This window comes from Manis pentadactyla, chromosome 6 (genome assembly GCF_030020395.1).
Source record: "Manis pentadactyla isolate mManPen7 chromosome 6, mManPen7.hap1, whole genome shotgun sequence".
Taxonomy (NCBI): Eukaryota; Metazoa; Chordata; class Mammalia; order Pholidota; family Manidae; genus Manis; species Manis pentadactyla.
The window spans coordinates 54,552,100-54,566,814 of NC_080024.1; the positions used below are offsets into that span (position 1 = coordinate 54,552,100).

The 14,715-nt window shown below is 37.8% G+C and overlaps 1 long non-coding RNA gene across 1 annotated transcript in view; it reads left to right on the forward strand.

Moving 5' to 3' along the window:
• The first annotated feature begins 6,706 nt into the window (after positions 1 to 6,706).
• LOC130684104 (uncharacterized) overlaps positions 6,707 to 14,715 on the forward strand; it is a 34,009-nt gene continuing 26,000 nt past the window's right edge. The window contains exon 1 of the long non-coding RNA XR_008998246.1: positions 6,707 to 6,756. This is a non-coding gene — a long non-coding RNA (uncharacterized LOC130684104). The remainder of the gene's footprint in view (positions 6,757 to 14,715) is intronic.

The window sequence follows — 14,715 nt, forward strand, 5'->3', positions numbered from 1 at the left end:
ATTTGTCATGGACACTTGTCACGTACAAGCCTTTGTGCTGCCTCTTCTTGACATGTAGTTTCACAGCCAGAAGAAAACTGCTTCAATTTCATCCCCTTAAAATCAGGCCCCTGCCCTAACCCGAATTCCACATTCTGGCCTCAATGAACCTATTGTAAATACGGAATGATCTGTGTCCTCTTTCCCAGCCTTGTACCTTTGCATGCAGAGCACAGTCTCCACTCCTTTGCCTGCTGTTACCTCTGTTGAGGGTACTGTATACCCTACCAAAGCCCATTATCTAATTCCCACCCATACTTTGAGACCCGGGTTAGTTGTAAACTATAGAAGCCATCCCCAGGCCTTTCAGGCTGTGTTAAATGCCCTTTTACCAGTCTTCCTGGAGCACCAGTACAGAATTGTAGATTCACTTCTTTTCTCCTTATTTAAAATGTTATGCTTGAAGACACTCCAGCGTATTACCCATTATCATATTTCCAGCAATAAAAAAGCAGGGAGGCAGCATGGAAACAGAGCAAAGATTTTGGGCTTGCTGAGGCTGTAGGGCTTAGTGGCAGTGGCACTTTGAGCAACTCTCAATCTCTCTATGGCTTGGTTTCATCATCTGTAAAATAGATACATTTGGTCTACTATGCAAGGTTGTTACTAAGTACTCAAGATGCATACTTGATGCCTTTTCTAAGCACTGTACACACTTAACATGCAGTATCTCATTTATTGCTCTGCACAACCCTATGAGATAGATAGTACTGCTCTTCATAGTTTATAGTTAAAGAAACTGAAAGAGAAAGATTAAGTGACTTGTCCAGACACCCAGCTAATAAGGGCATAACCAGGATTTAAACCTGGGCAGTTTAATTCTGAGCACTCAAAATCCATTCTACATTTCACTTTGTTTCAGAACTTCCAGAATGTGGTTCAAATAGTTGTATTGAGTTACCAGTTCTACTCCATAACATAAAGACATTGTATTTGAAAATCTTCATTTTCTTTTATTTTCAGCTCTTGAAAAGTCTCCTGAGGCCGTATTTTTGCTTTCTATTTAGATTAAGTTTAATGTAAATTGTATATTTAGAAAGAACTGTAATAAGGGCAATACCTTCTTAAAATGTGTATTTTATTCCAATTTAAGGAGCAATATCAAATATTTTAAATAATTACAGTTTTCTTGCCTTAACCCCTACGTCTATCTAATAGAGCTAAACATATAAATACTTTAAATTATTGCTTTACTTCAAGTCTGACCTTGATATTAACTGCTCTCATTTAAGATATTACCTCTTTTGGCTGCCAAATCATCCTCTTATTGTCTAGTAAGCTCACTCAGACAGGAAGCCAAATACCTCTGCTTTCTGTCCTTATTCCTGTTGTCAGTGTATTTGTTATTAAAGTTTATTTGCACAGTTGTTGATTCTTACTTCTGTTTGCCGAGAAAGCTGATTTTGCAGCAGATCCACAGACAGGAGATTAAACAAAGAAACAAACTATACTAAGAATCAGAACTCCCCTTACATTAAAATTCTCAGTTCGAAATATTCCCTTTTTTTCCCAAAACCTAGCAGTTTACCTTTTCTTGAAGAGCTCAAATAGTTGCAGTGCATCTTGAATGTGTAAGATTTGGTCTACATTCCATAGTTACTGGAGAGCAACTCATGACAGGACAGTGTGGTATAAAATGCTTTACAAAGATTGAGCTGGCAGGTATCAGGAGGGATTCAGAAGGGAGTCAGGGACCGAGACTGCAGCTAGCAACCTGCCGCAGTATCGCAGATGCAGGGTGTTCTCACTTGGGGAGGGGCAGAGATTGCAGAAGGGTGCTTTTGAAAAGTAATGTGAAGCAAAAATCTTTCTAAGGTCTGACAGGTTAAGAGTTCAGGTGAAGAGGGAAAGGGAAGAACCATGGGTTTCTCTGTTTTAAGGATGGGTGACCAAAGAAAGAAACAGAGATGGGAGAGTTGATTTGGGCAGGTGACATGGAAAGTGGTGTAGAGTCCTGGATAAGAGAAGAGGAAGATGATTAATTCGATTAGAAACATGTTTCATGTAATGGTAGTACATCTGCATCTTGTATTTTACATACCAGAACAACATTCTTTGAGTTGAAAATTATATTCTAAAAATGTGGACTTACTCTTAAATTGTTTCTTCTAAATAATTTCCAAGTCATAAAAAATGAGTCATAAATTCAAAAAGTAGGACATACAACTTAGTCCTATAAAAAAACAGAGAATGCTTTTTAAATATCCAAAAGTATTGAGACATCACATATTTCTCTAGAAATGACATATTTAAAGAACAATCCCTCAAATACTCCACTGTCTGAAAAATAGTCCTTTCAAAATATGTGCTCTGTCTAGTGAAAAACCTAATGAATATGAATGTATCAGTGGATAGCTAGTTTTAAAGTTTATAAAACTGATCAAAAGTAAAAATGTGAATTATGGAGCTGTCCATATATTTGTGACAGTTACTCAAGAAAACTCTAAGGGAGTGAGATCCAACACAGAAAACCAAAGGGTCTAGGAATGTATCTTACATTACAACTATATTTAAGGTGTGGGAGAGAAGAGAGCAATCCAAGGTAGAAGGTTGGTCATGTCATTGAAACAAGAATAAAGGGTGGACTGTGGTTGTAGATGCAATAGAATAGCAGGGGAGAGGTAGAAAAAGTTGCTGAGTATGTGTGTATTTTAGTGGAAAAGCCAATGGTAGAAGAGTATGGAAACTGCTAAAATAACAAAACTGGATACATGCATAAAGAAACAATGTTATACAGATGGGCTTATACCTACAATTTACAACACTGGTTTGGTTCACAAATGCAGGTAAGCCCTCACCTTGCATATTAGCCCTTACCTTCATTCTGCAGCCTGACAGTGTATCTAGTTTGCTTAAATTCTCAGTACAGCTGACCATGTATCATTGTGCCAATCACAATTGAGGAACCTTTCTTTATTTGCCAGGTATTGTTTGAGTGTGAAAAAATGTTCAAGTGACGCAAGTAGCTTTTCTGTGGCCATACTGTTTACAAAGCTATGGTTGGATAAGGTCCAGTAATACCTTTAGGATGAGCCCAGACATAAATAAAAAAGCAATTTGTATCATGAAAGAAACTTCTAGAAAAATCACATGATTTCATAGTTTGACCATAGAAATCAGAGCCCAGACCATTTCTAGTGGAAAAAAAAAAATTCAGGCCAAAGGAAGTCAAATGACTGCCTGGGCTCACCAGACTAGTTATTGGCAGAGCTAGAAACAGTAGGTAGTTAAGTGTGATTCTTGTTCCTAGTGCCCTGCTCATTTTAGGAGCCATCCTGCCTTCACATGAACTCACAAAACTCCCAGATGCCAACAACTTTAGCTCTGACTTACTCTGAAAGTATCTTTTTTCTGTATAAACCAATCTGGTTAGAACATGCAAGCACATTTTGTGTCTGAAACATTCTGAAATTAACATTTTCTACTATTCCAAGTCTTAGTAAGCAAAATTTTACTCAAATATTTAATATCAGGTGTTTAAAACAAATTAGTTCAGTTGAACAACTTCCCAGATTTTATCTGCCTGTTGTTCAGTTTCACAGGTTAGAAACTAGACAACACTTTTCCTTTCCCGTGAGGACTTTGAAATGGTTTTAATGATTGATACAATTTGCATACAAGAATGAGTTTATTTTTGAATACTCATCATTTTGCAGTGAGAGCATAAGTAACATTAGCTCACGTTTTTGTTAGGTAAAGCCAGTTAACATTCTCTCTCTTCCCCTTTCCATCTCTGTCCTTGACAATTAAAATAACTCTCCAAAGACACTGAAAACACAAGATACCTTTTTTATGCTGCTGTCTCTAAACCGTGTCACTATGTCATCCCATGTAAAGAAACTTGTTGTTAATGGTAGGAACAATATCTGATGTGAGTTTGTCTGGTTTTCATCCATATTTATGGTTTAGATTTCACCTTATTTTTCATGAGACTATTTCTTATTAGTTCAAGCTAACATTTAACAACACCTTAGCAAAACAACCAAAGTTGATTCAGTACACACAAACACCAAACACACTCTACAATCCTTTTGCAGATGTCAGATACCTGCAGATAATGGTCACCCAATGCTCACTATATTCTTGAAATTTCATCTGTCAGGCCTATTAGAATAGAGGGAAAACCCATGTAAGTGTTACAATATAGTAACAGAGGAGGCAGTTTAGAATAAGAGCTAATTTATTTTCTAATTATTTTTCAGAACTTCTAAGAGTTTTCTGCAGTTCACTGCTTAGTGGTTATGAGGTTATACAGGCCAGGAGAACATGCAAAAGAATCTGACTAGCCAGGTAGGTTCTGGCAAATACCATACTTCAAGAGCTTCAGGAAGGTCTTGGGAGGTGGACAGGTGGGAGGGGCAAAGTTATTATACTTCAGGCTGGAGTCCAGGAAGTCAGAACGAGTTGGAAAGATTATGGTGAACAGGTGATACTTTGTCCTTCTTGCTGTATGTGCCATCACAGGTCCCTGATTGTTTACTGCTACCAGAAGGGGGCCAGAGTCTGCCTGGGAATTCCGCCTCTCACTGAGGTGCAGTGTAGGGAAGCCCTGACAGTCCTGAGTCTTTTTATCTTGTAATGCAAGTGCCTGATTTATGCTTTGATTACTGAGGCATCCACTTCAAAAACGCTATCTCACATTGCCAGCCATAGACTAGATAAATAGCCAGGACACCTTCCCCTAAGGCTCGTCTGATTTAGAAATCTTGGTTGCTTTTGATAGATAATTGACCCATTGAGCCACTTGTCTTTTCCCTTTCTTGCACTTTAAATTCCCATTCTTATGTTTTAAATTCACAAATAAGGAGTGAGCATGTGTAAGCCCTAGGGCCCCACCCTTGAACCAGTAAAAATAGAACTCATGCCCCAGTGTTTGTGGTCTCTGCTTTCTCTCTGTCTCTCTGTCTCTCTCTCTCTCTCTCTCTCTCTCACCTTTCCCTTCCTCCCTCCCTCCTTTCTCTCCTTCCCTGTGGCCTCGTTGTGACCCCGGGTATGTATAATTTCCAGGTCTTGTAAGTAATAAACCTCTATATTTTCAGTTTCCTGATGGTTATTGCTGAAGGGCACTTTGCAATCATAAGAACTGCGAAGGTCAGTTCAACCACATTAGTTATTGATAGTCTGAGACCAACACAAAACACAGAGGAACCAGGTTCATGTGGTACACAGAAATTTTGCCATTTTAGATCACACATTTACCTATTTCAAACTATGCTCATAGCCTTGAAAGGAACTTACTGATGGTATATACAGATCATACTCTTGATATGCTAATTAAAGCTAACAAGATTTAAATATGTGATATGTATAAATATTATGAGGGAATAGAAATAATAAAATGACAGTAGTTGGTAGGGTGAGTCCATCATTTCACAAGCAATGTTATCTTGGGCAGGTTGATCTCATTTTCTTTACCTATGACAATATTTAAAGCCATACAATATACAAAACAGTAATCAAACTAAAACACTAATCCCTGGGCCAGTGCCAGTATTTGTTATAAATTACTCAATTAACTCACTTACTGTTTTGTTAGCCAACAAACACTTACTGAAGACCCTACTATGGGCCATGCTGGATTCCAGGTTCTGGTAGTAGGGTGGTAAGTGTAAGATAAATTCTAGCCGGAATAAGCAGGCAAAGAGAGGCAACAAACGGCCAGGTAATTTATTTAAATACCCCCGGGTGAGGTTCCCTGGCCTTCTTGCCGGAGGCCAGAGAAGTCACGCCCGGTTAGGGAGGTGGGGTGCTTATAAGAGATTAGGAGGGGGAGGAGTGGGCAAACTATCTTAGGGGGGTGTTGAGAGGTATGATTGGCTAAAGGTGACATAATAGTCAACTAGAAACTTTTTTCCTTCCAAGAGGGAGGAGGCTGACATCCGGGTCTTAGTTGGCGCATCAGGATGGAATTCAGGGAGAGCTGTCCCCTTTCCATATATGGCACGGACTTTGGGGTCTGGTCTGCTCTCCCCCTATGGCATCTCTCTGTTCTGTTTGCATGTCCTTGTTTTTCCTTTCTCCAGCCTAACAGTAAGTCAGAAAGATGTCTTTGTCTTCAGGGAGCCTGCACTCCTGCTCCCTTTCTGTTTGTTTATGTAGGCCAATTACCCACCTGCTTCTTCATGAAATATTTGAGAACATGGTAGGTAATAAGGAAACCCACATTTATCAGTGAAACATCGTGTCTCGGTACAAATTCTGGCAAATCAGATCACAACAGATTATATTCACAAGTTCAAGTTATCCAAGACTATTAAATACAGCAGGAAACCTCAGTAGTTCACATACATATATTTGTAATATTTGCTAAAACATCTGATTCATTTTCTTAAGAAATACTTTGTGGCATCTTATTTATTTTGATGACTTCTATTACCTATACTCAAATCTTTGACATCACTTCTGAAATACAGACACTAGCTGAAACATTACCCTTTTAAAAAGTTGAAGCCACATCACACATAAAAACTTTCTTATTCACATGCTTCATTTTGTTGATTATCTCTTTTCAGTAACATTATCTCCTTTTCAGTATCAAATGTAGTTAGGGCTTCGATATTTTTCGTTCAAAGACTAAAGATTGAGCTTCAACTCTATTGCCAAACATAGTTGGAGACTCACAAAGTTAAGGTAATGAAGTATTAAGAAAATCCCTTCCCAAGTGCATCAAGGAGAGCAGGAGCTCTCGGAGGAAGAGGATGTGAAGCCACCAAAGACGTGGGGGCACCTAGTTGAAAGAAGCTCCCATGTCAGTCCCCTGCTAGGCACTGCTCAGCAGAAGGTAATGCTTCTCATTTTCCCACAGTGCAATGCAGTGTGGTAAGGAGTGAGATGAAGTTGATCCTTCAGTACATAGATGAGGCAAACTTGACAGCTTTCCAAGCCTTTCTGAGGGACTTCAGACTCTTTATAATGCATCATGTGTTTGAAGTATTTAGATCTCCACAGTCAACTGACAGTTGAAGTGCACCCAGTGACAAATGTGTCATATTGCTCATCCCTTTGGATCATCCATAAGGTTACACCTCTCTTAGATATGATAATGGGTGTGTGATTACATATTAAATTTTATATTTAAATGATAAATAGGCAGCAATGCTTGGCATACACACACAGAGTATGGCTCTTTGACCCAGGCAAGAAGGGATTTCTGTTCTGGACCTGATGCTTCAGAGAATCTCATTGCCTTCCCTGACTACATCTCTTTATGCAAGACAAAGTCTCCAAGAACTGAAGGGCTGTGCCTATCCAGAGCCTGAGCTATGCCCCTTCTCTGGTTACCTGGATTTCCAGATTTCTCCATCCAAATGGACATGAGCCTGCTTCGATTTCTTCCTTTATCTGTTCCAAGGCACAGATTTTTCCATCTGTATTAAACAGCCAAGGCATGAAGGCTGCCCAAGGGCACCTGTCTGCGAGGGATCTGATATGGATCTGTGGGAAGATACAGCCACATTGCACACTCTTGAGACCTCTCACCTTGTGAGATAGAGCTGGGGAAGGGACAGGAAGAGGGCCTGGGCTATGGGCTTTGGAGCAGGCTCTCCCAGTGGCCCCACTTTTTAGACATGAAGCTCCAATGTATCAAAGAATTTTAAATTTGAAAATTTTGCCTGAAGGTATATTTTTTAAGGTAAGAGGATAGAACACACTTCATTCAAAGATATTTACCAAGATTTATAATTTGATATATTGTATGTGGGCCTCTGTAATCTCTTTCTAGTCCCAAAAATATTAGGGAAGGGATTGTGTGTGTGTGTGTGTGTGTGTGTGTGTGTGTGTGTGTGTGTGTGTAATGGAGTTAGTTAATTTTCCCTAACATTTCTGGTATACAAATTCCCAAGAGAATAGCAAGAGATCTCTAAATTTTATAAGGTGTGCTTCAGACTGTGATTTCATATTAAGTCCACATTACTGTGGACTGCTTTTCCCAACATGTCTCAGCAAAACATTATGCAACCTGATTAAACAAAGCCTCATTCCCCCACAGCTCCACCTTCCTTAGTTGACAGAGATTTAATCTGGTAACACCCTTTAAAGACCATCATTCCAGCCACATTTAAAGGAAGTAGCCATCAAGACTCAGTACAACCTTTTTTAAAGTTGAAATCTATTTCCGACCACAGGGCAAGTAAAACTAAAGAAAAATATCCCTAAAGGAATAACACACTTGAAACTTTTCTTACCATTCATCCTCTCCTAATTTTTTTAAACCAAAGCCATACAAATTAAATAAAACTAAAACAAGAAAATAGAAGAAAAGTTGGGATTCAACTCCATGGGAAGTATTATCTCCCTAATACTTTTAAGCCTTAATAACAATACATTGGTAAATATTTATTGAGAACCCTTATAGCGCTAGGATATGCTCCCGGGTGATGGCAGTCAAGATATATAATATGTCAAAGTGCTAGGCAAGTTATAAGACTTTCAATGTGCATTCAAGGGCAGAAAGGAATTGAATATATTTAGTGAAAAGGCAAGAGGGCATTCCATAACTGCATTTTAATTTACTTGAGTATATTCTGAAATACTCCAAATTTAAACATTCAAGGTATTAAATTTTTCACATGTACAGGCCACTTAAGATTGCCAACTGCCTAAGGTAATCTGAAATAGAGATCACAAACATGAGTGAGGAGGAATTGAGAAAGACTGGGCACTGATTTTCAGGACATTGCTTCTGAAAATTGACATTTTTAAGAAAAGTAATGGCTGTAAAATGCATTGAAATTTTCACAGCAAGTATATCTTCTCTTTGGATATTGATATTCAGTGGGAACATAGTAGATAGACAATATCTGATTTTTCTAACATTCCCTAATGAGTCACTGAATTACCACAGCCAAATGTGGCATAAGTGATGAGCTGACCCCATGACACACACCCAATGTGTCACAGCAGATGATGCTCAAAGTAGACTGTATGCCATCCAAATTCCTTAACATGCAGCTCCTTGGAATTAAGTCATCCCAGTGGCATTCGATACATTCTATATTGTCAGAATACAAAATGCAGTTAACATAAATCACTGAAGACTATCTTTACTTGCACAAACCATTGTCCAGTCCCAAGTGAACTACAAATATGGTCTACAAATTATGATTTGGGAAATATCATCATAAGCATTCAGTTAAGTTTTGTTGAATGGATTGAAGTTGCAACATCAGAAATAGTACTTCTTCAAGAAAGCAAAATGTAATGTAGGAAAATGTTTTGATATTTTGTTGTTTTTGTCTTAGTTATAAACTAATCTAATTTTGAAGCACAATCTAAACTGAATTTTCTTAGTTATGGTACAATGGATAATCCATTATGGCAAAGTATTTGTAGAAAAGAAACTGGTGGAATTGGAATGGATACAGTGATTATGATGTTTGCACTATAAATTCAGAGCTGAACCAAGCATTTTCCATCTCAGACCACTGCATTTGCCATTTCCACTATATGGAATAATCTTCTTTAGTGCCTCTGCAGAGATAGTTCTCTGCAATTTTCCTTTAGTTTCTGACAAAATGTTGTCTAATCAAAGAGCACCAGCTACTCTATATAAACTAGCAAGCCTTTTCTACATCACCCTCTACGCTGTTACTCTGTTTTAATTTATTCTTACCATATATCAACATATCAACATCTCACATATTATATATCTACTCATGTACTTTTTTTTTCTTCTCCCTTTAATACATTCCTTGAGGACAAAGAACTATGTTTTATTCATTACACTATTAGGTGTTAATAAGTGCTCAAAAATTTGTTCTCGAGGAAATAAATGGATAGATTTCTAGCTCTTAGAAAGCCAAGATTAATCACTTCTAACAGTTCTCACCCATTTTAACCTTAAATACAACATATGATATATTTACTCTGGGTAAGGGAAATACATCCAAACATGAGGTATTCAACAGAACTAAATTCACAAAATATTCAGAAGCAATAAGAAATATACTGTTCATACAAACCTACAGAACCAAATACTAATACCTGAAGCCTCTCAGAGTTGAATTTACTTAGAAGAACACTCAATGACAGAGAGCTAATGTAGCTGCTACTTTAATAGCTTCCTAATGTGTGGTTTAAAACCATATTCAATTTCAACAAATTGTGCTGGGATAACTTGATATCTACATGAAAAGGAAGGCAGTTAGACAACTTTTTTACACCATATACAAAAATTAATACAAAATGGACCCTAGATCTAAAGTCAAAAGCTAAAATTATAAAACTCTTAAAAAAAGAAAACATAAAGGTAAGTCATTGTAACTTTGGGTTAGGCAACATTTTCTTGGATATATATCTAAGAGAATTGAGAACATATTTCTATATAAAACTTGTATGCTAGCAGCATTATTCATAATTGACAAAAAGTGGAAACAACCCAAACATCCGCTAACTGATGAATAAATAAACAAATGGTGGTAGATCCATATAATGGAATATTATTTGGCAATAAAAAGGAATGAAGTATTACTTACACATGCTACAACATTGATGAATCTTGAAAACATTATGCTGGTGAAAAGAAGCCAGTCACAAAAGGTCACATATTGTATAGTTCCATTTGTATGAAAAGTTTAGAATAAGCAAGCCCATTGAGCCAGAAAATAGATTGCTACCTAGTGCTGGGCTGGGGCAGTGGGGGTGGGAATGGGGAATGACCACAGATGTGTATAGGGTTTCTCTCTGTGGAATGATGAGAATGTTTGACAATTAGATAGTGATGATGGTTGCACAACTCTGAGAATTTACTAAAAATTACTGAACTGTATACTTTAAATGGATGAATTTTAATTTAGATATAACTTACTGTATCTAAATAAAGCTGTTTTATTGAAAAAAACATATGGACAATTCAAGTAGGAAGCACAGCTGGATAGCAAAATATCACTGCTGACACTGAAGTTGTGCTACATGATAGGGTTATATAGAGTATCATGAAAGCCTTTCCTAAGTGGTGCAGATTATACAAAGGCAATGGAATTCTTCCCTTCAGGGCCAGTTCTATTCACAGGCAGAGCAAGAGCCTGGGGTTTAAGAGGTGTATTCAAATGCTCATTTGCTCAAATTTTCCTCTCAGCTTGTTGCTTCAGGGTCTGAAATACCTTTCATAGGTCATCCTGTGGAAAAGCAGTGAAGGACTTTATTAAAACAGAAACACTGTATGTGGAAATGCATAGTACATTAACTTATTAACACTCATAAGCTTATGAACCTACTTAACCAAGCATTTCAGTAGGCCCTGAAGGAATGAAATGTTAATTAAAAGTGGAAGGAAGAGAAAAAGACTTGGTAACTGGCCCTTTGCCCAAAGCACTGATTTTAGAAGTAAAATCAGAAACAGATACAAAATGTGGGACGGACTTAAGTCTGATTTTTTTGTTTATCATAATTCATCCACCTTGCCTTACCTTTCCTTCCTTATAAACCAATGCTGGCCATTTAGGCTACATTTATACCATTTTATTCTTTTGTTCTTTAAGGTTTACTGGATAAGTAGTAAATCTAGGATTATAAATCATAATCCTTGGCAATGAAAAGCCGCTGAAGTGTTTTAAAGAAAAGGAATATCTTAATCAGGTGTTTTAGAAGTATCATCTGGCTGCAGGGTGGAGAACAGATTTGTGGGAACAAAAACTTCTATAGAGAGATTGTCTAGGGACCAACACCCATTGAAGTGGCACAAAGATTACTTCAAAGTGAAAACATCTGAGGAAGAAATCTCATCTGAACTTCCTTTATCTGACTAAAGCAAGGCTTTATCAGAGTCAGCCTCCACAAACCCCCTCTTCACCCCCTCTTCAGTCAGGGTGGCAACTGACATTGGGCTCTGGGAAATTCCAAAATATTGTGTCAACAATCCTCTTCAGAACCTTCCATCCTTTGAAGCCATGAAGTCACACTTACCCCCCACCAGCCTTCAGTAACTGGTATATAAAACCTTGCTCCTAGAGAGTCAGTTCTTACTGGGTACTCCCACATTTATTGTGGAAGTAAATTTTTCTTCTCTTGATTTATTTTCAATTAATTCACAGGCCCCCACCACTACTTAGATGTAAACTGGTAGAAGGTAAGTCTTCCCTCCCAACAATAGGTTAGGAGGCTGTACACAAACCCTGGTGAGAAGACAATGCTGGTTTGGACTAGGGTGGCAGGAAAGCAAAGAGGTGTTTCAAGTTGAATCAACAGGGCTTGGGACTTGGATATGGTCAGAAAGGGATAGGGAGAATGTGAAAATGAATCCCGGGTTCTTCCCAGGGCCCTTCACCTAATATTCTCTTAGCTGAATGGCCTTTATTTAGAATGTAGACCTTGTCTAAAATAAGCTAAAAATTGGACAAAGAAAATACTGCCTGCTTAATAAAGTGAGAAGAATGTTTTGCTTCCACCAGAGGTGGATGAATCAAGTGTTACAAAATGAGCAAAAGCAATGGGGATAACAAGAAGTAGGAAAGACAGTCTAGAAAGACCTCAGGAGCTAAGTCCTGAGGAAGAGTGCTGCCTTGTGGAGCGCACTGCCGAAGAACAGGAATGTCTGGCGTTCACGTTAAACGTTATTGCCAGACTGTGCTGTGATATGATGTCTTTGTATCCCAAGATATACACCAATATCTTTAACCCAGCTGCCTGGTGTGAATGTGTTTTAATGAAATGCATGAAAACACATGTGGTTCGCATTAGAGGATCGCTATAAGAGGACAGACATGAAATAGAGAATCCAGCAGTAGTAGGAACTGAGAAAAAGAAAGTGGGGAGGACAAACCCCCAGACATTAACCACATCTGGAAAGTTGGGGGTGGGGTGGCAGCATGAGAAATAAGAAAATTATGTTTCATGCTGTGGTGAGACCCAGGGAAGGGCAAAAGCATGGCAACCACTGTAGGGCAAGGCAACCCTGAGGAAACCGGGTGACTGAGGCTGCCAGGCAGCCAACACATGGGAAAATACCTGAAGAAGAGTCTTTAAATTATCTTTTCAGAAATCCAACTTCTGAATTTCCTCATTCTTCATTTCTATGTAAAAATGAAAGTACTCTTCTATTTGTGAATGTATGTTATCTTGGACATACATCTAAATGGCTTAGAGTATTAAAAGAGCTATTATCTGTATCATGTATGAGACATCCCAATTAGGTGGAAGAGCTGAGTATTGGAACACAAAAAGGTGTTATTGTCCGGAGTAGACAAACAATTTTTATCGTATGACTTTTTTTATGTTAGATTATGACTATTATTAATGGTTCAGCAAGGTATAGGTTTTTCAATTTAATACTTCTGAACTAATGAAAATGCCTAGATTCTAGAATAAAAGTAGCGACTTCTTCCCTGGAATATCTAAGCCAGTGAAATATATTTTGAAGAAAAATACTGAATATCTTATCTCATGTTTTAAAGTTTGTGCTCATCAAAATAGCATCAGACTCACAGACTCCAAGAAGGGACTAGCAGTTACCAAAGGGGAAGGAAGGGTCGGAGAGAGCAGGTGGGGAGGGAGGGAGAAGGGGATTGTGGGGGTATCATGATTGGTGCATGTGTGGGCACGCATGGTGTGTGTGGAGACATGGGAAAGACAGTGTAGCTCAGAGAAGACAAATAGGAACTCTAATGGCATCTTACTACTGATGGACAGTGACTGCAATCAGGTGTGGGGGGGGACTCAATAATAAGGCTGAATGTAATAACCACATTGTTTTTCTTGCGAAACCTTCATAAGAGTGTATATCAATGACACCTTAATAAAAAAATGAAAACATAAAAATCTAAAGTTTGTGTTTATTTGAAATGATTCTTCAGAGAGGCCTCCTTGAAGCAGGACAGCTTAGAAAATAAACACTGTACCTAGAAATTATCCTCATGGGTTACTCTTTTAAAAATTATATACTTCATTTGTGATTTTCATGGAGTTAAATATTGTATCTACAAACTTACTGGTTCTCACTGTGGTTACCACTGGGAACTCTAATGAAAAACAGACTGTTTTCTCCCCCTGTTGTGATCAATGCAATCTGTAGCATACACTTAATTTTCAAATAAAATCCAATACAATGTACTGTGAAAACTGGACAATATGGGTTTTTAAGCTAAAGAGCCATAGACACTTGGTTTGGACTGTCCTCTGAATTTGTATATTTGACCAATAAAAGGTATAAAACTATTTACATTATTCAGGTTCTTAGAGATTATTAGATATGGATATGTCTTTTAACTTTCTATAAATCAGGTTTTATAGATTCTGTGGTAAAATTTAATGAAAGTTATTTACTCTTTGCAGCATTAGAAAAATGCAAAAGTGAGAACTGTAATTTGTCACCCAGCTCTTCTTGCAGCTTTTACCTGTCCACATACAATTGTTTGCAGTAGTTCATCATGCTCAGTGGTGTCTGTCATTGAGCTACCCTAACCTTCATCAGCCTGACATACTACGTGGTGACAGCTAAAATGAAGTACTTTTTTATCTTTGAAAGATTTAACCTGTCACCAAGGCTGGTTCTTAATAGCTTCCAATAGAAAAGATATGCTCTTAGATCTTCCCATGAAACTGTGTCTACATTGGCACTTTGACATAAAGTGCCTCTTAAAGCTTGCACATACTACTTTTAAGTGAAACTCACTATTTTTTTTATTTTTTATTAAGGTATTATTGATATACACTCCTATGAAGGTTTCACATGAAAAACAG